Source organism: Balaenoptera physalus (assembly GCF_965194825.1).
Source record: "Balaenoptera physalus genome assembly, chromosome: 3".
In the NCBI taxonomy this organism is placed as follows: domain Eukaryota; kingdom Metazoa; phylum Chordata; class Mammalia; order Artiodactyla; family Balaenopteridae; genus Balaenoptera; species Balaenoptera physalus.
In genome coordinates, this window is record NC_138890.1 from 131925118 (window position 1) to 131948929 (window position 23812).

General features: G+C 40.8%; 1 protein-coding gene and 1 long non-coding RNA gene across 3 annotated transcripts in view; one reads left to right on the top strand and one right to left on the bottom strand.

Moving 5' to 3' along the window:
* Positions 1-23812, bottom strand: part of RAB3C (RAB3C, member RAS oncogene family) — a 322157-nt gene that overhangs the window by 209261 nt on the left and 89084 nt on the right. The gene's annotated exons all lie outside the window — the stretch shown is intronic.
* On the top strand, positions 7467-17016 carry LOC309658635. Its single transcript, XR_014262342.1, has 2 exons — positions 7467-8343; positions 14227-17016. It is a non-coding gene; the product is annotated as an uncharacterized lncRNA (long non-coding RNA).

Below are 23812 nucleotides of genomic sequence, written 5' to 3' on the forward strand. Positions count from 1 at the left end.
AACATGTTTTAAGGGGATTGTGGGTTCTATCAAGTGCAGTCTATTCACTAAATAGAGTTCTCCATGAAAAGCACCTTGTCTAATGCCTAGAATACAAGAAAACACTCTTAAAAGTTTTCTATTTTAATACATAGTAATCTTGCCCATCCCCAACTTCTCCTCACCTCAAAGAACCCAACTCCAAGAACCTAATATATTTATTAAAATTAAATACTAACATATAATACATTCTTGGAAAATCCTTAGAGATATTACTTAGAATAGCAAAGACTAGAAAAACTGGATGACCGAATGGGGGTGGAGTCCAAAAATAACAATCATTATATATATATATGGTTTCATCTTTTACTAGCATATAAATGTAGCCGGTGAGGGATAAGAGAACCGTAGGGCTTTACCAGAAACTAAGTGGGTTGAGTTTTCGCAGAACATACATCAACTTACAAGAAAACTACAGGATAAAACAGAAGTTGTCCAAGAAGAAGCAAGAATGATATGAGGCAGGATAAAATTTCGCAGAGTTTGATTCCTTACACATTTTCAGTCTCAAGACCATGGAATGATGGAGATGGACATGACCTTAAAGAACCATCCAGTCCAATCTCCTGTTTTACAGGTGAGGAAACTGAGACCCAAGGAGTAACTTGGCAAATTAAAGGTGCAGCTTAGAGAACATAGGACCCCTAACTCATCCAAACGCTGTTTTCACTCTGTCCCATTATCCTGAAAACAATGGAGCATTGGACTTTTAATACATTTTGTTTTAATTTTTAGCCCCACCTGAAAGCTCTATAGTAACACACATTAAAAGTATCTTTACTGTAAAGTTCTGGCATTATGGCACCTAGTTTTTTATCTACCAAGCTGAAAAGATGAGTAATGAGTCACTGGTGAGTATGTAAATAATTCCTAGTTAGCACAAAAGTTATTTCTAGAACATGTCTTATTTGTATCATGTCATTTCTAAATGTATTTTAATTTCACTTAATTTCTCAGTCTTTCTCCTGGTGGAAGTGGTATATTCTCAGTATTTCTGAATAACAGTTGTATTTCACTAATATCCTATTTCTTATGGAAATGAACTCACAAAGATTTTGGATATCAGCACACATAAAAACAGATGAAAAGTGAAACCTCAATTAACTTCGAGTCACATACACTACAAACAAAACTCTTCAGTGTAAATCACATTTTATTTTGAAATTCTATCTGGTTGGTAATCTCTTATGTTCATAGCCAGAGTGCTGATATGAAGAAATGCGAAGGCCTTAATTAAAAGAAAATATGCTTGATAGGAGAATAAATTATGTCAACTGTTTTAGGGGTGCAATTTTGTAAATGATTCCAATTCCAAAGTATGTAAATTTTGATTAAATGTCTGAAGTCCAGGAAAATATGCTGGAAAATAAGCAACTAATCTAGGAAGTCTAACGAGAAATACTCTATTGCTTTACCCCAACTGCAGAGTCTTCATGCATGCCTGCTCTGCAACCAGATAGCCTCTGCTCTGCCTCTTGCTAACTGTGTGAACATGACCAAGCTATTTAACTTTCCTGATAGGCAGTTTATTCATTTTTCAGTGGGGGATAATAAGAATACCTAAAACATAAGGTTGTTGTGAGAATTAAATTTTTTTTATTAAGCATTAAGAAGAGTGCCTGCATATATACAATGGAATATTACTCAGCCATAAAAAGAAACGAAATTGAGTTATTTGTAGTGAGGTGGATGGACCTAGAGTCTGTCATACAGAGTGAAGTAAGTCAGAAAAACAAATACCGTATGCTAACACATATATATGGAATCTAAAAAAAAAAAATGGTTATGAAGAACCTAGGGGCAGGACAGGAATAAAGACACAGACCTACTAGAGAATGGACTTGAGGACACGGGGAGGGGGAAGGGTAAGCTGGGATGAAGTGAGAGAGTGGCATGGACATATATACACTACCAAATGTAAAATAGATAGCTAGTGGGAAGCAGCCGCATAGTATAGGGAGGTCAGCTCGGTGCTTTGTGACCACCTAGAGGGGTGGGATAGGGAGGGTGGGAGGGAGACGCAAGAGGGAGGAGATATGGGGATATATGTGTATGTATAGCTGATTCACTTTGTTATACAGCAGAAACTAACACACCATTGTAAAGCAATTATACTCCAATAAAGATGTTAAAAATAAATAAATAAATAAAAATTATTAAAAAAAAGAACAGTGCCTGGCATGAGTCAGTGTCAGGCTTTTGGTAACTGTTGATATTATTATCTTCAGGAAAGGAAAGAGCACACAATCAATTAGCAGCAGCCCATGGTTGATGGTTGAGCACACAATCAATCATGAGGAAGGGGAGAAGGAGCATTGAACATGACCTGAGAGGTAGGGTTAACCTGTCACTTGGTAGAAGAAACGGGGGCCCAGAGAGGTTGTGACTTGCTGGACCAGAAACAAGAGCTGGGATCTCCTCTGCTCAGAAGTCCTGCAAAATGTATGACGGCCAAAGCATTAGCATGAGTTTGATTTCATAGACGTCATTCCATACTGACTATGTAGATATGGCACCTGAAGTGCACTCTGTGAATCATCAGGGCAAAGCTGGACTGAGTCTGTACTGGAAATGAGACCAGAATCTGACTTTGACCATGAAGTTGGCCAGGTTCTACATGTAGTCAACAAAATTAAAATGACCCAGCTGTCACACAAAGCAGACATAAGGCTTCTGCTTAACTTCCTTTCGTGTAATTACGCATCAGGCATAGAGTTTAAACAAACAACTGCAATTCTGATTTTAAGGTGATAAATACATAATTTGTCTTTGATAACATTTCCCCATTTTTAGGCACATTTTAATGGGCACCTTGACTTTTTTATGTTGGAAATGCATAATTAGATAACTTTGCTTTGAAATTTGGCAGATCCTTAAGAGATATTTGGCTAACTTAGAACATTATCACATTCAGCACAGCCCAGGAAGTCCAAAATCACCAAAAAGGGAAAGACAGTGGAAGAGAAATGTGTCTTCTCCATAGATGCTGAGAACAAATCACTTCTGTTGTTTAGCAATTTTTTCCCTCAAATTATATCTGAGCCAAGGTTTAAAAAAAATGTTTTTAATCCATCCTTTGGAAACATTTTTATTTTAAAGAGTGTATGTAGACTTAGAATCTTTATCACAGGCCTTCCCAAAGGGTCAGGACTAGGCACCAGGGGGTGTCCTGGCCTCTGAAACTGTATGTTAATTGTTTGAACATGCATGTGATAGTAATGCTGGTGGGAGAAGAGATGACAATAGTTTGCATCAGATTCTCAAAAGGTTTTATGATTCCCCCCTCACCCCCGTCAAAAAAACCAGTCCTGAGAATACTGAGAGGGGTAGTAAAATGATTAGTGGATGTGTGCATTCCTGGGGAATATTCATGCAGATGGTATAAATGGCGGCCTGTCACCTCTTCTCCAAATTCTCAGAACAAAAGAGGGTGAGGGCAAAAAAAGATTATACTCTTTAGAAATCTCCAAATCATCCCATGGAAAAAGTGTTGGTTAATGAAAAAAAAAATTGGAAGAGTTGTCTTTATGGGAACTGAAGGATGAGTTTTTGGTTGACTCACACCTTGGTTTTGCCTGTATGAGCAGTACGTAGGATCATGACAGACCCTAGGGCTAGGATCAAGCAGGGATTACATTTACATAATTCATTTATTTGATCTTTTTAACACTGTAGAGTTAATACTGTTAGGTCCATTTTGTAGATGAGAAAATCAAAGCATAGCAAGGACAAGCGACTTGCTCAAGATCAATTTAAGGACCAGTTATCAATGGAGCTGGCATGTGACAACAGGTATTTTGACTCTTGAGCCAGTGCACCTAACATGGAGGTCCTCCTGCCTCCAGGGAGGCCCCAGCTGACCTAGGAACCTGGATTTATACCATCACTGTTAGTTGTACCCCGAATTTGGGGCTGAGGGAGCTTGTCAGGAAGCAGGCTGGATGTGAGCTGAACACCCCCTGCCCCATGCTAACCGCCCACCCCCATGTTCTAGCAGCCTCTGGGTGTGGTCTGCTGTGACTTGGGAAGCAGGCTCTTGGAACATGGGGTTGCATCTCAAGAGTGGGATTTAAACTAATTCTGTCAAGGGGAAATGATACCATACGTGACCACATTAGGGATGGGGATTTGATTTCAACAACAAAGGACACACTTGAAAGTCATCAGTTGCTTGAGCCTAGGGCTAAAAAATTATACACATCTACTGGGACTCAGAAAGTGGAAAAAAAATACTAGGGGAATCTTTCACAGGAGGCCATGGGGGACTAGAAAGAATCTTAAAGTAAGATTTAGGATCCCCTAATTCTAGTCCTGGATTAGATACTAGCAGGAATGACTCCCACCTCTTAGCTATAGTGTTTTCATATATGAATGGGTATATTAAACTAGATACCCTGAGGTCTTTAAAATTTGATGATTCTATGATTTGACCCTGGTTGTGTGTCATAACTATATACTTCATGTAGATTCAGAAGATATGATTTTGTAAATGTGTGTGATCCTCTCCATATAGGGGAATTAAAACTATTAGTTGAGTTTTAATAATGATTTTGCGAAACACTCAAGTGCCAAAGAAATTTCAGTCATTTTGAGGTTAACTAGAACTCCAGACTGACATTAAAATCTAATTTAAAACTAGATTCTCCATTTGTCTCCCAGGCTCCTAACCTTCCACCCCCATATCCAAGCTGCAAATAAATTCTAGATAGTGTGAACCATTTCTTTGCAAGCTAATTTTTCCCTTTACCTCTGAGGTTCAGGTTAATTTACTCCACTTAGTGTTCTAATCACTTTTCTTTAAAGAGGAAAGGAAGGAACATGACTTAGCACGACAGGCTTTTAAGGTAGGCAGCTGTAATAAAAAAAAATTAATGAAATGTCTGTGCATGGGTAATTTATATTATATACTGGCAGAATCTACAGTGGAGCCATTTCTATCAAGCCAATGTCTCTCCATAGTCTATGTCCATGTTACAAGAATCAAAACTGTTTCACTTAAGAGAAGTTTCACCTTATTTGAACCCAGTGGGAGGTAGAGATTGATAATTACAAGTCAATATAATATGCATAGGACAATATCACAATAAAGCAGGTGTCAGGAGACTATCTTAGGAGCTGGGCCAGGTTAAAATAAATAAGACTCAAATCTACCCAAGTAGATTTACACTGGCATTATTAAACATGCACTTTTTCTTAATGCTGTTGATTCTCCTTAGAAACTTTTGATAAAATGGAACAATATACCTCATGGGGCTGCCATGAAGGTTAAATGATATAATACATATACAATTCTTAGTGAAGTAGCTGGCATATACATATAGTAAATTCTCAATAAATGATACCCATTTCATCTGTCAGGAATGTCTTTTGGCTCCATATAACAGGTACACAAAAGCAGCTGCTTAACCAAATACTTTCCTTACACAGTAGAAACCTGGGGTAGGCAGCCCGGTGCTGGTACGGAAGCTCCAGGATGCCATCAAGGTCCCAGATCCTTCCATCTTTCCATTTGGCTTCTGTCCTAAGGCTTGCAAAGACGGGTCCTATACCTTCAAGCCTTACAACCACATTCTAGGAAAGGATAAAGAGGAATGGCAAAGAGCACTATTGCAGCCTTGTCTGTGCTTTTATTTCTTTAAATCAGGGAAACAACAGGATTCCTGGAAGCTTGCCTAGAAGACGTCTGCTCATATCCCTCTTGCTAGAACTCAGCCATGTGGATGAACGTGGCTGTAAAGGAAGCTGAGAAATGGAATTTTATAACTGGACATGTTGCTACACTCAATAAAATCTGCCTCCATTGCAAGGGCCATCAATAGTGTATAAAACTAATCCCATTTGTCTCCAGTTACCATCATACTGTGGTGCTGTTGGTATGGAGGAGGGGTGAAAAGATATTAGGAAAGCAACCAGGAGGGTCTGACACAGCTATTACCACGATGCATTGACACACCATATAGTCTATCTAAAGGCATCATATAATTTTGTTTTCCAATTCTATGGCAATGGGTTGTCTCCTTCAGATAAAATGCCCAAAGGTTCAGAAGCAACAGAAGAAATCTTTGGCTTTGGTCTGACGTTCCCCACACGTCACCACTTGTTTTCACATCTCCATTCGGTTTTGCAGCAGCGCTTTCCATGAATCACCTCCATTATCCTGTGAGTCAGCTCCCACGTAATTAGCATCACATTCATCATCTGTCTTCAGAGACGCTGCGGTTTCTTCCTGGGGAAGACAAAGGCCTTTCTGCTCCTACCTCAGCTGAGGCCTCCGGCTGATGTGCACCTAACTTGCGGCCAAGTGGAATACCAGCAGTTTCCATCTCTAGTGCTAGTTACACGGCTAGCTCTGGCTGGCCTGGTGGGGTGCTCTGAAGTATGTGGTGTGCAGACCAGTATCACCTGGGAGCTTGTAAGAAATGCAATTTTTTGTGCCCTCCTTGGGTGTCTGGCATCAGAATCTCTGGGCGTAGGGCCTAGGAATCTTTTTTTTTTTTTTCTCAGCTTTATTGAGGTATAACTGACCCAGGAACCTCATGCTTTTAACAGACTCTCCAGATAATTCTTACTCAAGAAACATTGTCTTTGTCCTCCAGGTGGGTTTCAGCATATCTCTAACCTAAACACTTAGCAGAATTAGCCATGCTTACCCTCCAGGCTACCCACTCAGACAGTGGGATCGCTTATTTGCCTTCTCTGTCAACTACCATTTACAAGCAGAAAATGCTTTGAATGTGTTCGGTTTAATTATAGTCAGATAGAGCAGAGCTGGCTTGGGGAAACATGAACATTCCAAACATAATAAAATGCAGTCAATTATATTGGGCTGTGCTGACTTCCTGAGGGCCAACGAATGTCCCCCTATGCAGTCCCTAACCGAATAAACATAGCTGCCTACTTAGCGATTCACCCTCTCACACCTGTGTTGGAACCTGCCAGAAGCACTGAATTAAAATAGAGTACAGCCCATCGTCTCCTCATAAAAATCTATGGCAGCAAACCCAGAGGAGTTTGCAGTGCAGGCAATAAAAAGGATTTTTTGTGTCACTCAAGAATTTAGTGAGGGGTGTTCGCCTCCATGGTCCTCAGCGGGCGTGCAGATTTCTCATTAACTCTTTCACTTAAGAATGTCTAGGGCTTCCCTGGTGGCGCAGTGGTTGAGAATCTGCCTGCCAATGCAGGGGATACGGGTTCGAGCCCTGGTCTGGGAAGATCCCACATGCCGTGGAGCAACTGGGCCCGTGAGCCACAACTACTGAGCCTGCGCGTCTGGAGCCTGTGCTCTGCAACAAGAGAGGTCACGATAGTGAGAGGCCCGCGCACCGCGATGAAGAGTGGCCCCCGCTCACCGCAACTAGAGAAAGCCCTCGCACAGAAACGAAGACCCAATACAGCCATAAAAAAAAAAAAAAAAAAAAAAAAAGAATGTCTAGAAGGCTAGCATTTCATGACTTAATGGGGTTTCAGAGGAAATAAGCTTATGAAAGTTTCCTATTCCTAAACATGTGAAATGGAATCAAATGTCCTTTGTTTATTCATTTCTCTATTCTTTTTTTTATATAAATTTTATTTATTTATTTATTTATTTATTTTTGGCTGCATTGGGTCTTTGTTGATATGCACAGGCTTTCTCTAGTTGCGGTGAGCGGGGCCTACTCTTCGTTGCAGTGCACGGGCTTCTCACCGCGGTGGCTTCTCTTATTGTGGAGCACGGGCTCTAGGCGCACAGGCTTCAGTAGTTGCGGCACGCAGGCTCAGTAGTTGTGGCTCGCGGGCTCTAAAGCACAGATTCAGTAGTTGTGGTGCACAGGCTTAGTTGCTCCACAGCATGTGGGATCTACCCGGACCAGGGCTCGAACCCGTGTCCCCTGCACTGGCAGGCAGATTCTTAACCACTGCACCACCAGGGAAGCCCTCATTTCTCTATTCTAAAATACATTTCTGGAAAGCCTATACAATGCAAGCCACTCTGACGATACCAGGAAGATATAAAATGAATAATACAGAGTTTGAATAATTCAAGGAGAAGCAGTCCCAGGACTTGCATAGAGAAGATGATTTTTCCACAGTGAGGGTCCATTAAGGAATTAATCAAATAACAACAATGAAATGAGTGCCCATAGATTGAAGAGCATTTAACTGACCAATTATTATACTGCTTCAATGTGAAATCACTGGTACTATACATTGCCAATCATAAAGACTATTTTGTTTGCAGGCAGGGCCCAAGCTTTGGTGTCTTCTAATAAAGAGAGGTCCATAGCAGCTAATTCCTCAAGAGGAAAGCTTAAAAGAAATAACTAGGCCGAGACGTCCCAGGGCTTCCGGGAACTCCACCGGCCGCCCGGGAGGCCTAAGAAGGGTTGGACCCGCGTGCCTAGTGCCCTCTCCGGGGCCCTCGCAGCTCAGAAGACCGACTGAGATACATTAGAAATACATCTACATGGGGAACTGCTCCTACAGAACACCCACTGAACGCTGGCAGAAGATGTCAGACCTCCCAAAAGGCAAGAAACTCCCCATGTATTTGGCCGTGTGGATGAAAGGCTCTTGGTGCTCCAGCCAGGCATCAGGGCTGTGCCTCTGAGGTGGGAGAGCCAACTTCAGGACACTGGTCCTTCAAGAGACCTCCCAGCTCCACATAATACCAAACAGCGAAAATCTCTCATCAGAGATCTCCATCTCAACATCAAGACCCAGCTTCACTCAACGACCAGCAAGCTACAGTGCTGGACGCCCTATGCCAAACAACTAGCAAGACAGGAACACAGCCCCATCCATTAGCAGAGAGGCTGCCTAAAATCATAATAAGGCCACAGACACCCCAAAACACACCACCAGACATGGACGTGCCCACCAGAAAGACAAGATCCAACCTCATCCACCAGAACACAGGCACTAGTTCCCTCCACCAGGAAGCCTACAAACCCACTGAACCAACCTTAGCCACTGGGGACAGATACCAAAAACAACGGGAACTACGAACCTGCAGCCTGTGAAAAGGAGACCCCAAACACAGTAAGATAAGCAAAATGAGATGACAGAAAAACACACAGCAGATGAAGGAGCAGGGTCAAAACACACCAGACATAACAAATGAAGAGGAAATAGGTAGTCTACCTGAAAAAGAATTCAGAATAATGATAGTAAGGATGATCCAAAATCTTGGAAATAGAATAGACAAAATGCAAGAAACATTTAACAAGGATGTAGAAGAACTAAAGAGGAGCCAAGCAATGATGAAAAACACAATAAATGAAATTAAAAATATTCTAGATGGGATCAATAGCAGAATAACTGAGGCAGAAGAACGGATAAGTGACCTGGAAGATAAAATGGTGGAATTAACTACTGCAGAGCAGAATAAAGAAAAAAGAATGAAAAGAACTGAGGACAGTCTCAGAGACCTCTGGGACAACATTAAACGCACCAACATTCGAATTATAGGGGTCCCAGAAGAAGAGAAAAAGAAAGGGACTGAGAAAATATTTGAAGAGATTATAGTTGCAAACTTCCCTAATATGGGAAAGGAAATAGTTAATCAAGTCCTGGAAGCAAAGAGAGTCCCATACAGGATAAATCCAAGGAGAAACACACCAAGACACAAATTAATCAAACTATCAAAAATTAAATATAAAGAAAACATATTAAAAGCAGCAAGGGAAAAACAACAAATAACACACAAGGGAATCCCCATAAGGTTAACTGCTGATCTTTCAGCAGAAACTCTGCAAGCCAGAAGGGAGTGGCAGGATATACTTAAAGTGATGAAGGAGAAAAACCTACAACCAAGATTACTCTACCCAGCAAGGATCTCATTCAGATTCGATGGAGAAATTAAAACCTTTACAGACAAGCCAAAGCTGAGAGAGTTCAGCACCACCAAACCAGCTTTACAACAAATGCTAAAGGAACTTCTATAGGCAAGAAACACAAGAGAAGGAAAACACCTACAATAACAAACCCAAAACATTTAAGAAAATGGGAATAGGAACATACATATCGATAATTACCTTAAATGTAAATGGATTAAATGCTCCCACCAAAAGACACAGACTGGCTGAGTGGATACAAAAACAAGACCCATATATATGCTGTCTACAAGAGACCCACTTCAGACCTAGAGACACATACAGACTGAAAGTGAGGGCATGGAAAAAGATATTCCATGCAAATGGAAATCAAAAGAAATCTGGAGTAGCAATTCTCATATCAGACAAAATAGACTTTAAAATAAAGACTATTACAAGAGACAAAGAAGGACACTATATAATGATCAAGGGATCAATCCAAGAGGAAGGTGTAACAATTGTAAATATTCATGCACCTAACATAGGAGCACCTCAATACATAAGGCAAATACTAACAGCCATAAAAGGGGAAATCGACAGCAATACAATCATAGTAGGGGACTTTAACACCCCACTTTCACCAATGGACAGATCATCCAAAATGAAAATAAATAAGGAAACACAAGCTTTAAATGATACATTAAACAAGATGGACTTAATTGATATTTATAGGACATTCCACCCAAAAACAACAGAATACACATTTTTCTCAAGTGCCCATGGAACATTCTCCAGGATAGATCATATCTTGGGTCACAAATCAAGCCTTGGTAAATTTAAAAAAATTGAAATCGTATCAAGTATCTTTTCCGACCACAACGCTATGAGACTAGGTATCAATTACAGGAAAAGATCTGTAAAAAATACAAACACATGGAGGCTACACAATACATTACTTAATAACGAAGTGATCACTGAAGAAATCAAAGGGGAAATCAAAAAATACCTAGAAACAAATGACAATGGAGACACGACGACCCAAAACCTATGGGATGCAGCAAAAGCAGTGCTAAGAGGGAAGTTTATAGCAATACAAGCCTACCTCAAGAAACAGGAAACATCTCAAATAAACAACCTAACCTTGCACCTAAAGCAATTAGAGAAAGAAGAACAAAAAAACCCCAAAGCCAGCAGAAGGAAAGAAATCATAAAGATCAGGTCAGAAATAAATGAAAAAGAAATGAAGGAGACAATAGCGAAGATCCATAAAACTAAAAGCTGGTTCTTCGAGAAGATAAACAAAATTGATAAACCATTAGCCAGACTCATCAAGAGAAAAAGGAAGAAGACTCAAATCAATAGAATTAGAAATGAAAAAGGAGAAGTAACTGACACTGCAGAAATACAAATGATCATGAGAGATTACTACAAGCAACTCTATGCCAATAAAATGGACAACCTGAAAGAAATGGACAGATTCTTAGAAATGCACAACCTGCCGAGACTGAAACAGGAAGAAATCGAAAATATGAACAGACCAATCACAAGAACTGAAATTGAAACTGTGATTAAAAATCATCCAACAAACAAAAGCCCAGGACCAGATGGCTTCACAGGCGAATTCTATCAAACATTTAGCAAAGAGCTAACACCTGTTCTTCTCAAACTCTTCCAAAATATTGCAGAGGGAGGAACACTCCCAAACTCATTCTACGAGGACACTATCACCCTGATTCCAAAACCAGGCAAAGATGTCACAAAGAAAGAAAACTACAGGCCAGTATCACTGATGAACATAGATGCAAAAATCCTCAACAAAATACTAGCAAACAGAATCCAACAGCACATTAAAAGGATCATACACCATGATCAAGTGGGGTTTATTCCAGGAATGCAAGGATTCTTCAATATATGGAAATCAATCAACGTGATACATCATATTAACAAATTGAAGGAGAAAAACCATATGATCATCTCAATAGATGCAGAGAAAGCTTTCGACAAAATTCAATACCCATTTATGATAAAAGCCATGCAGAAAGTAGGCATAGAGGGAACTTTCCTCAACATAATAAAGGCCATATATGACAAACCCACAGCCAACATTGTCCTCAATGGTGAAAAACTGAAACCATTTCCACTAAGATCAGGAACAATACAAGGTTGCCCACTCTCACCACTATTATTCAACATAGTTTTGGAAGTGTTAGCCACAGCAATCAGAGAATAAAACGGAATAAAAGGAATCCAAATTGGAAAAGAAGAAGTAAAGCTGTCACTGTTTGCAGATGACATGATACTATACATAGAGAATCCTAAAGATGCTATCAGAAAACTACCAGAGCTAATCAATGAATTTGGTAAAGCAGCAGGATACAAAATTAATGCACAGAAATCTCTTGCATTTCTTTACACTAATGACGAAAAATCTGAAAGTGAAATTAAGAAAACACTCCCGTTTACCATTGCAACAAAAAGAATAAAATATCTAGGAATAAACCTACTTAAGGAGACAGAAGACCTGTATGCAGAAAACTCTAAGACACTGATGAAAGAAATTAAAGATGATACAAACAGATGGAGAGATATACCATGTTCTTGCATTGGAAGAATCAACATTGTGAAAATGACTCTACTACCCAAAGCAATCTACAGATTCAATGCAATCCCTATCAAACTACCACTGGAATTTTTCACAGAACTAGAACAAAAAATTTCACAATTTGTATGGAAACACAAAAGACCCCGAATAGCCAAAGCAATATTGAGAACGAAAAATGGAGCTGGAGGAATCAGGTTCCCTGACTTCAGACTATACTACAAAGCTACAGTAATCAAGACAGTTTGGTACTGGCACAAAAACAGAAATATAGGTCAATGGAACAGGATAGAAAGCCCAGAGATAAACCCACGCACATATGGTCACCTTATCTTTGATAAAGGAGGCAAGCATATACAGTGGAGAAAAGACAGCCTCTTCAATAAGTGGTGCTGGGAAAATTGGACAGATACATGTAAAAGTATGAAATTAGAACACTCCCTGACACCATACACAAAAATAAACTCAAAATGGATTAAAGACCTAAGTGTAAGGGCAGACACTATCAAACTCTTAGAGGAAAACATAGGCAGAACACTCTATGACATAAATCACAGCAAGATCCTTTTTGACCCAGCTCCTAGAGAAATGGAAATAAAAACACAAGTAAACAAATGGGACCTAATGAAACTTAAAAGCTTTTGCACAGCAAAGGAAACCATAAACAAGACCAAAAGACAACCCTCAGAATGGGAGAAAATATTTGCAAATGAAGCAACTGACAAAGGATTAATCTCCAAGATTTACAAGCAGCTCATGCAGCTCAATAACAAAAAAACAAACAACCCAATCCAAAAATGGGCAGAAGACCTAAATAGACATTTCTCCAAAGAAGATATACAGATTGCCAACAGACACATGAAAGAATGCTCAACATCATTAATCATTAGAGAAATGCAAATCAAAACTACAATGAGGTTATCATCTCACACCGGTCAGAATGGCCATCATCAAAAAATCTAGAAACAATAGATGCTGGAGAGGGTGTGGAGAAAAGGGAACACTCTTGCACTGTTGGTGGGAATGTAAATTGATACAGCCACTATGGAGAACAGTATGAAGGTTCCTTAAAAAACTAAAAATAGAACTACCATACGACCCAGCAATCCCACTACTGGGCATATACCCTGAGAAAACCATAATTCAGAAAGAGTCATGTACCAAAATGTTCATTGCAGCTCTATTTACAATAGCCAGGACATGGAAGCAACCTAAGTGTCCATCATCAGATGAATGGATAAAGAAGATGTGGCACATATATACGATGGAATATTACTCAGCCATAAAAAGAAATGAAATGGAGGTATTTGTAGTGAGGTGGATGGAGTTAGAGTCTGTCATACAGAGTGAAGTAAGTCAGAAAGAGAAAAACAAATACAGTATGCTAACACATATATATGGCATCTAAGGGAAAATAAAGGTCATGAAGAACCTAGTGGCAAGACGGGAATAAAGACACAGACCTACTAGAGAATGGACTTGAGGCTATGGGGAGGGGGAGGGACAGGATGTGAGAGGGTGAGACAGTGGCATAGACATATATACACTACCAAAGGTAAAATAGATAGCTAGTGGGAAGCAATCGCATAGCACAGGGAGATCAGCTCGGTGCTTTGTGACCACCTAGAGGGGTGGGATAGGGAGGATGGAGGGAGGGAGATGCAAGAGGGAAGAGATATGGGGACATATGTATATGTATAGCTGATTCACTTTGTTATAAAGCAGAAACTAACACACCATTGTAAACCAATTATACTCCAATAAAGATGTTTAAAAAAAAAAAAAAGAAATAACTAGAAAAACTATTGAAACTGAAAGGCGTTGCTAACAAGTTTGTACACAAAAATTTTTCCATAGATCATCTTCCCATATCTTCTGTAAAACAGTAATGCCCATCAGGTATTATTTCTCTCTTCTCTCACTCGTGATGTACTAATCCCCATCCCCAACCCATAACAGCAATATGCATTACCAGCCTGGCAGGACTAAATAGTATATCATGATTTTGTGTTAAGTTTTACCCACAAATACTCTCATAGAGGTATGTATACTTTCCCAAATTGCTTTTGTTCACTCAATTATTCATTAATTTAATAACTGTTTACTTAACAAATATTTGTTCTAGGTCCAGGGGATTTAATAGTGAGTAGGGAAAATGCGGGCTCTACCCTCATGGAACTTAATTACTATTTATCGTGGTAAATAAATAAAAATGATACTATAATGGTAAACTTTAGGTTATGTATATTTTACCACCAAAAAAAGTGAAAAATAAAAAAGATATTGTAGTGTCAGGTAAGAACACCCAAAAGGGAAATTAAGCAGCATCAGAGAACAGAGACTGATATGGGAATGGGTTTTGTGTCCTTTTAGATACAGTGGTCGGAGAAGTCCTCTTGCAGGAGGGGATATTTTGCCAAATGGCATTAAGTGAGCAAGTGAGATTAAGGACATGACCTGTGAGCAATTGCACTAAGGGAGAGAGTAAGTCATTCTAAAATCTGGAAGAGGAGCATTTCAGGGCTGGAGTGCAAAGAGCCTGAGATGTGAAGGGCCTTGGAGTATTTGAGAAATGGAAAGAAGTCAAGTGTGGGGTGCAAAGTCAGGTAGAGGGATAATGGTAAGAAATGAGCTGGAAGGAGATGCCAGGGGCCAGATCCTGCAAATCCTGTGAGGTAATTTTGAGGCATTTTTGGGTTTTGAGTGTGATGGGAAGCTAATGAATGATCTTGAAAAGGAGGGTTATGTGATATAATGTGCTTTTTAAAAATTAAATTTTCATTGTGAAATAATTATAGATTCACATGCAGTTGTAAGAAACAATATGAAGAGGTCCTGTGTACTCTTTACCCAGTGTCCCCCAATGATAACACCTTACAAAAACTATAGCACAACACCACAACCAGGATATTGACACTGATACAGTCAAGTCCAGAACATTTCCAGCACCACAAGGATGCCTCCTATTGCCCTTTTACAGCCATGTCCGCTTCCCACCCCCTCCTCTCTCCCTGCCCCTAGCAACCACCAATCTGTTCTCCATTTCTATAATTTTGTTATTTCAAGGATGTTATATAAATAGAATCCTACAGTATATGACTTTTGGGGATTGATTTTTTCAATCAGCATATCCCTGGAGGTTCATCCGTGTTGGTGTGTGTATCAGTGGTTCATTCCTTTTTATTGCTGAGTAGTGCCCCTTGTATGGATGAACTACAGTTTGTTTAGCCACTACCCACTGAAGGACATCTGGGTTGTTTTCAGTTTGGGGCTATTAAGAATAATGCTGCTATGAACATTCATGTACAGTTTTCTGTGTGAACATAAGTTTTTGTTCCTTTGGGATAAATGCTCAGGAATGCTATTGCTGGGCCACGTGTTTAGTTTTACAAGAAACTGTTACACTGTTTTCCAGAGGGGCTGTTCCATTTCACATCCCACCATCACAGCAGGAGAGGTTCAGTTGCTCAGCAACCTTACCAGCACTTGGCATTGTCAGCTTCTTGCTGTTGTTTTTATTTTTTTATTTTTATTTTTTACTTTAGTATTCTAATAGGTGTGTAGTGGTATCCCATCGTGGTTTTAGTTTGGACTACCTTAATGATTAATGATGTTAAGCATCTTTTCATATTCTTGTTAGCCATTTGAACACCTTCTTTGTCACCTTCTTTGATGACATGTCTGGTCAGATCTTCTGCCCAAGTAACATTTAATTTTAGCTAATAGTTACATCTGGGTTAATCTTTCCCTTTCTATTTCACCTTAGTAAATTGAGTTACATTTTAATATTTAAAACTCGAGGTTCTTAGGAGAAAGATAACTAATCTCTTTGAAAAATTAATTTTTCAACAAATAACAATGAAATTTTATTCAAACCTCTTAGTAAAATGTGTTTACAAGGCAGAATATCTGTGCCAAGGTGGGTCTACTAATACTATCCTTTTGATCTGAACTAACATTAATTTTATAACCCACATATCCTACTGCGGTCAAGCTAAGCATTAGTCAACAATGTTTATCTGTACATAACAATGTCTACAGGTATAAGTACAAATGAAAGTAATCATCTAAATATTTTAATACCCCAAAATGTGCTTTTGTTTTAATTTGAAGAAGAAAAATAATTAAGCAAAAGAATGGATGCTGTACTCTGTGTACTCTGCATGTTTAGACATAACTTTAGTAAGTGTCTGTTAATTAAATACAGTGAAACATTCAGTTGTTGACTAGAAAAATGCAGAAGTACTATTTGGATGATTCGGATGAAAGAAACAAACAGCTCCTTCTTTAAGAGCCAGTGATTCTGCACTTATATTCTCTATCCCATCCTCCCTTATGTAGACATATACAGATTCCTTCCTTGTGGCAGTGTCTCCTTGAGGAAAGTGTGCTTTATTGGTAGGATCATTTCCTCTTTTGAAAAAAAAAAATCAATTTTATTGAGTTAAAATTTACATACATTAAAATAAATCCATTTTTGCGTAGAGTTCAATGAGTTTTGACAAACATATGCTTGTTTAACCATGGCCACGATCAAGAAATAGAGCATCTTCAAAAAAAAAAAAAAGAAAAAAGAAAAAAAAGAAAGAGGGTCCTCGGGAAGATGGCGGAAGAGTAAGACGCGGAGATCACCTTCCTTCCCACAGATACAGTAGAAATACATCTACACGTGGAACTGCTCCTACAGAACACCCACTGAACGCTGGCAGAAAACGTCCGACCTCCAAAAAGGCAAGAAACTCCCCCCGTACTTGGGTAGGGCAAAAGAAAAAAGAAATAACAGAGACAAAAGAATAGGGACGGCACCTGCACTAGTGGGAGGGAGCTGTGAAGGAGGAAAGATTTCCACGCACTAGGAAGCCCCTTCGCGGGCGGAGACTGCGGGTGGCGGAGGGGGGAAGCTTCGGAGCCACGGAGGAGAGCGCAGCCACAGGGGTGCGGAGGGCAAAGCGGAGAGGTTCCCGCACGGAGGCTCGGCGCCGAGCAGCACTCTCCAGCCCGAGAGGCTTCTCTGCTCACCCGCCGGGGCGGGCGGGGCTGGGAGCTGAGGCTCGGGCTTCGGTCGGATCGCAGGGAGAGGACTGGGGTTGGCGGCGTGAACACAGCCTGAAGGGGCTAGTGCGCCACGGCGAGCCGGGAGGGAGTCCGGGAAAGGTCTGCAGCTGCCGAAGAGGCAAGAGACTTTTTCTTCCCTCTTTGTTTCCTGGTGCGCGAGGAGAGGGGATTCAGAGCGCTGCCTAAACGAACTTCAGAGACGGGCGCGAGCCGCAGCTACCAGCGCGGATCCCACAGCAACAGGGGCGCAGAGGGAAAAACGGAGAGATTCCCGCACAGAGGCTCGGCGCCGAGCAGCACTCTCCAGCCCGAGAGGCTTGTCTGCTCCCCCGCCGGGGCGGGCGGGGCTGGGAGCTGAGGCTCAGGCTTCGGTCGGATCGCAGGGAGAGGACTGAGGCTGGCGGCGTGAACACAGCCTGAAGGGATTAGCGCACAACAGCTGGCTGGGAGGGAGACCGGGAAAAAGTCTGCAGCTGCCGAAGAGGCAAGAGACTTTTTCTTGCCTCTTTGTTTCGCGGCGCGCAAGGAGAGGGGATTCAGAGCGCCGCCTAAACGAACTCCAGAGAAGGGCGCGAGCCGCGGCGATCACCGCAGACCCCACAGCAACAGGGGCGCAGAGGAAAAAAACGGAGAGACTCCCGCACAGAGGCTCGGCGCCGAGCAGCACTCACCAGCCCGAGAGGCTTGGCTGCTCGGCGGGCGGGGCTGGGAGCTGAGGCTCGGGCTTCGGTTTCGGTTGGATCGCAGGGAGAGGACTGGGGCTGGCGGCGTGAACACAGCCTGAAGGGGTTAGCGCACCACAGCTGGCTGGGAGGGAGTCCGGGAAAAAGTCTGCAGCTGCCGAAGAGGCAAGAGACTTTTTCTTGCCTCTTTGTTTCGCGGCGCGCAAGGAGAGGGGATTCAGAGTGCCGCCTAAACGAACTCCAGAGAAAGGCGCGAGCCGCGGCGATCAGCACGGACCCCAGAGACGGGCGTGAGACGCTGGGGCTGCTGCTGCCGCCTCCAAAAAGCCTGTGTGTGAGCACAGGTCACTCTCCACATCGCCCCTCCCGGGAGCCTGTGCAGCCCGCCACTGCCAGGGTCCCGTGATCCGGGGACAAGTTCCCCGGGAGAACGCACTGCCCACCTCAGGCTGGTGCAACGTCACGCCGGCCTCGGCCGCCGCCGGCTCACCCCGCCTCCTCTGTACACCTCCCTCCCCGCGGCCTGAGTGAGCCAGAGCCCCCGAAGCAGCTGATCCTTTAACCCCGTCCTGTCTGCGCGGGGAATAGACGCCCTCAGGCGACCTACACGCAGAGGCGGGTCCAAATCCAAAGCTGAACCCCAGGAGCTGTGCGAACAGGGAAAATAAGGGGAAATCTCTCCCAGCAGCCTTAGAAGCAGCGGATTAAAACCCCACAAACAACTTGATGTGCCTGCATCTGGTGAATACCTGAATAGACAACGAATCATCCCAAATTCAGGAGGTGGACTTTGGGAGCAGGATATATTAATTTTTCCCCTTTTCCTTTATTTGTGAGTGTATATGTATATGCTTCTGGGTGCGATTTTGTCTGTATAGCTTTGCTTTACAATAGCTTTATTTTACTTCACTATATTATAGCCTCTTTCTTTCTTTCTTTCTTTCTTTCTATTTTTTCTCCCTTTTACTCTGAGCCGTGTGGACGAAAGGCTCTTGGTGCTCCAGCCAGGCATCAGGGCCGTGCCTCTGAGGTGGGAGAGCCAACTTCAGGACACTGGTCCACAAGAGACCTCCCAGCTTCACGTAATACCAAACGGCAAAAATCTCTCAGAGATCTCCATCTCAACATCAAGACCCAGCTTCACTCAACGACCAGCAAGCTACAGTGCTGGACACCCTATGCCAAACAACTAGCAAGACAGGAACACAGCCCCATCCATTAGCAGAGAGGCTGCCTAAAATCATAATAAGGCCACAGACACCCCAAAATACACCACCAGACGTGGACGTGCCCACCAGAAAGACAAGATCCAACCTCATCCACCAGAGCTCAGGCACTAGTTCCCTCCACCAGGAAGCCTACACAACCCACTGAACCAACCTTAGCCACTGGGGACAGATACCAAAAACAACAGGAACTACGAACCTGCAGCCTGTGAAAAGGAGACCCCAAACACAGTAAGATAAGCAAAATGAGACGACAGAAAAACACACAGCAGATGAAGGAGCAGGGTCAGAACATACCAGATTTAACAAATGAAGAGGAAATAGGTAGTCTACCTGAAAAAGAATTCAGAATAATGATAGTAAGGATGATCCAAAATCTTGGAAATAGAATAGACAAAATGCAAGAAACACTTAACAAGGATGTAGAAGAACTAAAGAGGAACCAAGCAATGATGAAAACCACAATAAATGAAATTAAAAATACTCTAGATGGGATCAATAGCAGAATAACTGAGGCAGAAGAAAGGATAAGTGACCTGGAAGATAAAATGGTGGAAATAACTACTGCAGAGCAGGATAAAGAAAAAAGAATGAAAAGAACTGAGGACAGTCTCAGAGACCTCTGGGACAACATTAAACGCGCCAACATTCGAATTACAGGGGTCCCAGAAGAAGAAGAGAAAAAGAAAGGGACTGAGAAGATATTTGAAGAGATTATAGTTGAAAACTTCCCTAATATGGGAAAGGAAATAGTTAATCAAGTCCTGGAAGCACAGAGAGTCCCATACAGGATAAACCCAAGGAGAAACACACCAAGACACATATTAATCAAACTGTCAAAAATTAAATATAAGGAAAACATATTAAAGGCAGCAAGGGAAAAACAACAAATAACACACAAGGGAATCCCCATAAGGTTAACATCTGATCTTTCAGCAGAAACTCTGCAAGCCAGAAGGGAGTGGCAGGATATACTTAAAGTGATGAAGGAGAAAAACCTGCAACCAAGATTACACTACCCAGCAAGGATCTCATTCAGATTCGATGGAGAAATTAAAACCTTTACAGACAAGCAAAAGCTGAGAGAGTTCAGCACCACCAAACCAGCTTTACAACAAATGCTAAAGGAACTTCTCTAGGCAAGAAACACAAGAGAAGGAAAACACCTACAATAACAAACCCAAAACATTTAAGAAAATGGGAATAGGAACATACATATCGATAATTACCTTGAATGTAAATGGATTAAATGCTCCTACCAAAAGACACAGGCTGGCTGAATGGATACAAAAACAAGACCCATATATATGCTGTCTACAAGAGACCCACTTCAGACCTAGAGACACATATAGACTGAAAGTGAAGGGATGGAAAAAGATATTCCATGCAAATGGAAATCAAAAGAAAGCTGGAGTAGCAATTCTCATATCAGACAAAATAGACTTTAAAATAAAGACTATTACAAGAGACAAAGAAGGACACTATATAATGATCAAGGGATCGATACAAGAGGAAGGTATAACAATTGTAAATATTTATGCACCCAACATAGGAGCACCTCAATACATATGGCAAATACTAACAGCCATAAAAGGGGAAATCGACAGCAACACAATCATAGTAGGGGACTTTAACACCCCACTCTCACCAATGGACAGATCATCCAAAATGAAAATAAATAAGGAAACACAAGCTTTAAATGATACATTAAACAAGATGGACTTAATTGATATTTATAGGACATTCCATCCAAAAACAACAGAATACACATTTTTCTCAAGTGCTCATGGAACATTCTCCAGGATAGATCATATCTTGGGTCACAAATCAAGCCTTGGTAAATTTAAGAAAATTGAAATCATATCAAGTATCTTTTCCGACCACAACGCTATGAGACTAGATATCAATTACAGGAAAAGATCTGTAAAAAATACAAACACATGGAGGCTACACAATACATTACTTAATAACGAAGTGATCACTGAAGAAATCAAAGGGGAAATCAAAAAATACCTAGAAACAAATGACAATGGAGATACGACGACCCAAAACCTATGGGACGCAGCAAAAGCAGTGCTAAGAGGGAAGTTTATAGCAATACAAGCCTACCTCAAGAAACAGGAAACATCTCGAATAAACAACCTAACCTTGCACCTAAAGCAATTAGAGAAAGAAGAACAAAAAAACCCCAAAGCCAGCAGAAGGAAAGAAATTATAAAGATCAGGTCAGAAATAAATGAAAAAGAAATGAAGGAAACAATAGCAAAAATCAATGAAACTAAAAGCTGGTTCTTTGAGAAGATAAACAAAATTGATAAACCATTAGCCAGACTCATCAAGAGAAAAAGGGAGAAGACTCAGATCAATAGAATTAGAAATGAAAAAGGAGAAGTAACCACTGACACTGCAGAAATACAAAAGATCATGAGAGATTACTACAAGCAACTCTATGCCAATAAAATGGACAACCTGGAAGAAATGGACAGATTCTTAGAAATGCACAAACTGCCGAGACTGAACCAGGAAGAAATAGAAAATATGAACAGACCAATCACAAGCACTGAAATTGAAACTGTGATTAAAAACCTTCCAACAAACAAAAGCCCAGGACCAGATGGCTTCACAGGTGAATTCTATCAAACATTTAGAGAAGAGCTAACACCTATCCTTCTCAAACTCTTCCAAAATATTGCAGAGGGAGGAACACTCCCAAACTCACTCTACGAGGCCACCATCACCCTGATACCAAAACCAGACAAAGATGTCACAAAGAAAGAAAACTACAGGCCAATATCACTGATGAACATAGATGCAAAAATCCTCAACAAAATACTAGCAAACAGAATCCAACAGCACATTAAAAGGATCATACACCATGATCAAGTGGGGTTTATCCCAGGAATGCAAGGATTCTTCAATATACGCAAATCAATCAATGTGATACATCATATTAACAAACTGAAGGAGAAAAACCATATGATCATCTCAATAGATGCAGAGAAAGCTTTCGACAAAATTCAACACCCATTTATGATAAAAGCCCTGCAGAAAGTAGGCATAGAGGGAACTTTCCTCAACATAATAAAGGCCATATATGACAAACCCACAGCCAACATTGTCCTCAATGGTGAAAAACTGAAACCATTTCCACTAAGATCAGGAACAAGACAAGGTTGCCCACTCTCACCACTATTATTCAACATAGTTTTGGAAGTGTTAGCCACAGCAATCAGAGAAGACAAAGAAATAAAAGGAATCCAAATCAGAAAAGAAGAAGTAAAGCTGTCACTATTTGCAGATGACATGATACTATACATAGAGAATCCTAAAGATGCTACCAGAAAACTCCTAGAGCTAATCAATGAATTTGGTAAAGTAGCAGGATACAAAATTAATGCACAGAAATCTCTTGCATTTCTATACACTAATGACGAAAAATCTGAAAGTGAAATTAAGAAAACACTCCCATTTACCATTGCAACAAAAAGAATAAAATATCTAGGAATAAACCTACCTAAGGAGACAAAAGACCTGTATGCAGAAAATTATAAGACACTGATGAAAGAAATTAAAGATGATACAAATAGATGGAGAGATATACCTAAGGAGACAAAAGACCTGTATGCAGAAAATTATAAGACACTGATGAAAGAAATTAAAGATGATACAAATAGATGGAGAGATATACCATGTTCCTGGATTGGAAGAATCAACATTGTGAAAATGACTCTACTACCCAAAGCAATCTACAGATTCAATGCAATCCCTATCAAACTACCACTGGCATTTTTCACAGAACTAGAACAAAAAATTTCACAATTTGTATGGAAACACAAAAGACCCCGAATAGCCAAAGCAATCTTGAGAACGAAAAATGGAGCTGGGGGAATCAGGCTCCCTGACTTCAGACTATATTACAAAGCTTCAGTAATCAAGACAGTTTGGTACTGGCACAAAAACAGAAATATAGATCAATGGAACAGGATAGAAAGCCCAGAGATAAACCCACACACATATGGGCACCTTATTTTTGATAAAGGAGGCAAGCATATACAGTGGAGAAAAGACAGCCTCTTCAATAAGTGGTGCTGGGAAAATTGGACAGGTACATGTAAAAGTATGAAAACAGAACACTCCCTGACACCATGCACAAAAATAAACTCAAAATGGATTAAAGACCTAAGTGTAAGGGCAGACACTATCAAACTCTTAGAGGAAAACATAGGCAGAACACTCTATGACATACATCACAGCAAGATTCTTTTTGACCCAGCTCCCAGAGAAATGGAAATAAGAACACAAATAAACAAATGGGACCTAATGAAACTTAAAAGCTTTTGCACAGCAAAGGAAACCATAAACAAGACCAAAAGACAACCATCAGAATGGGAGAAAATATTTGCAAATGAAGCAACTGAC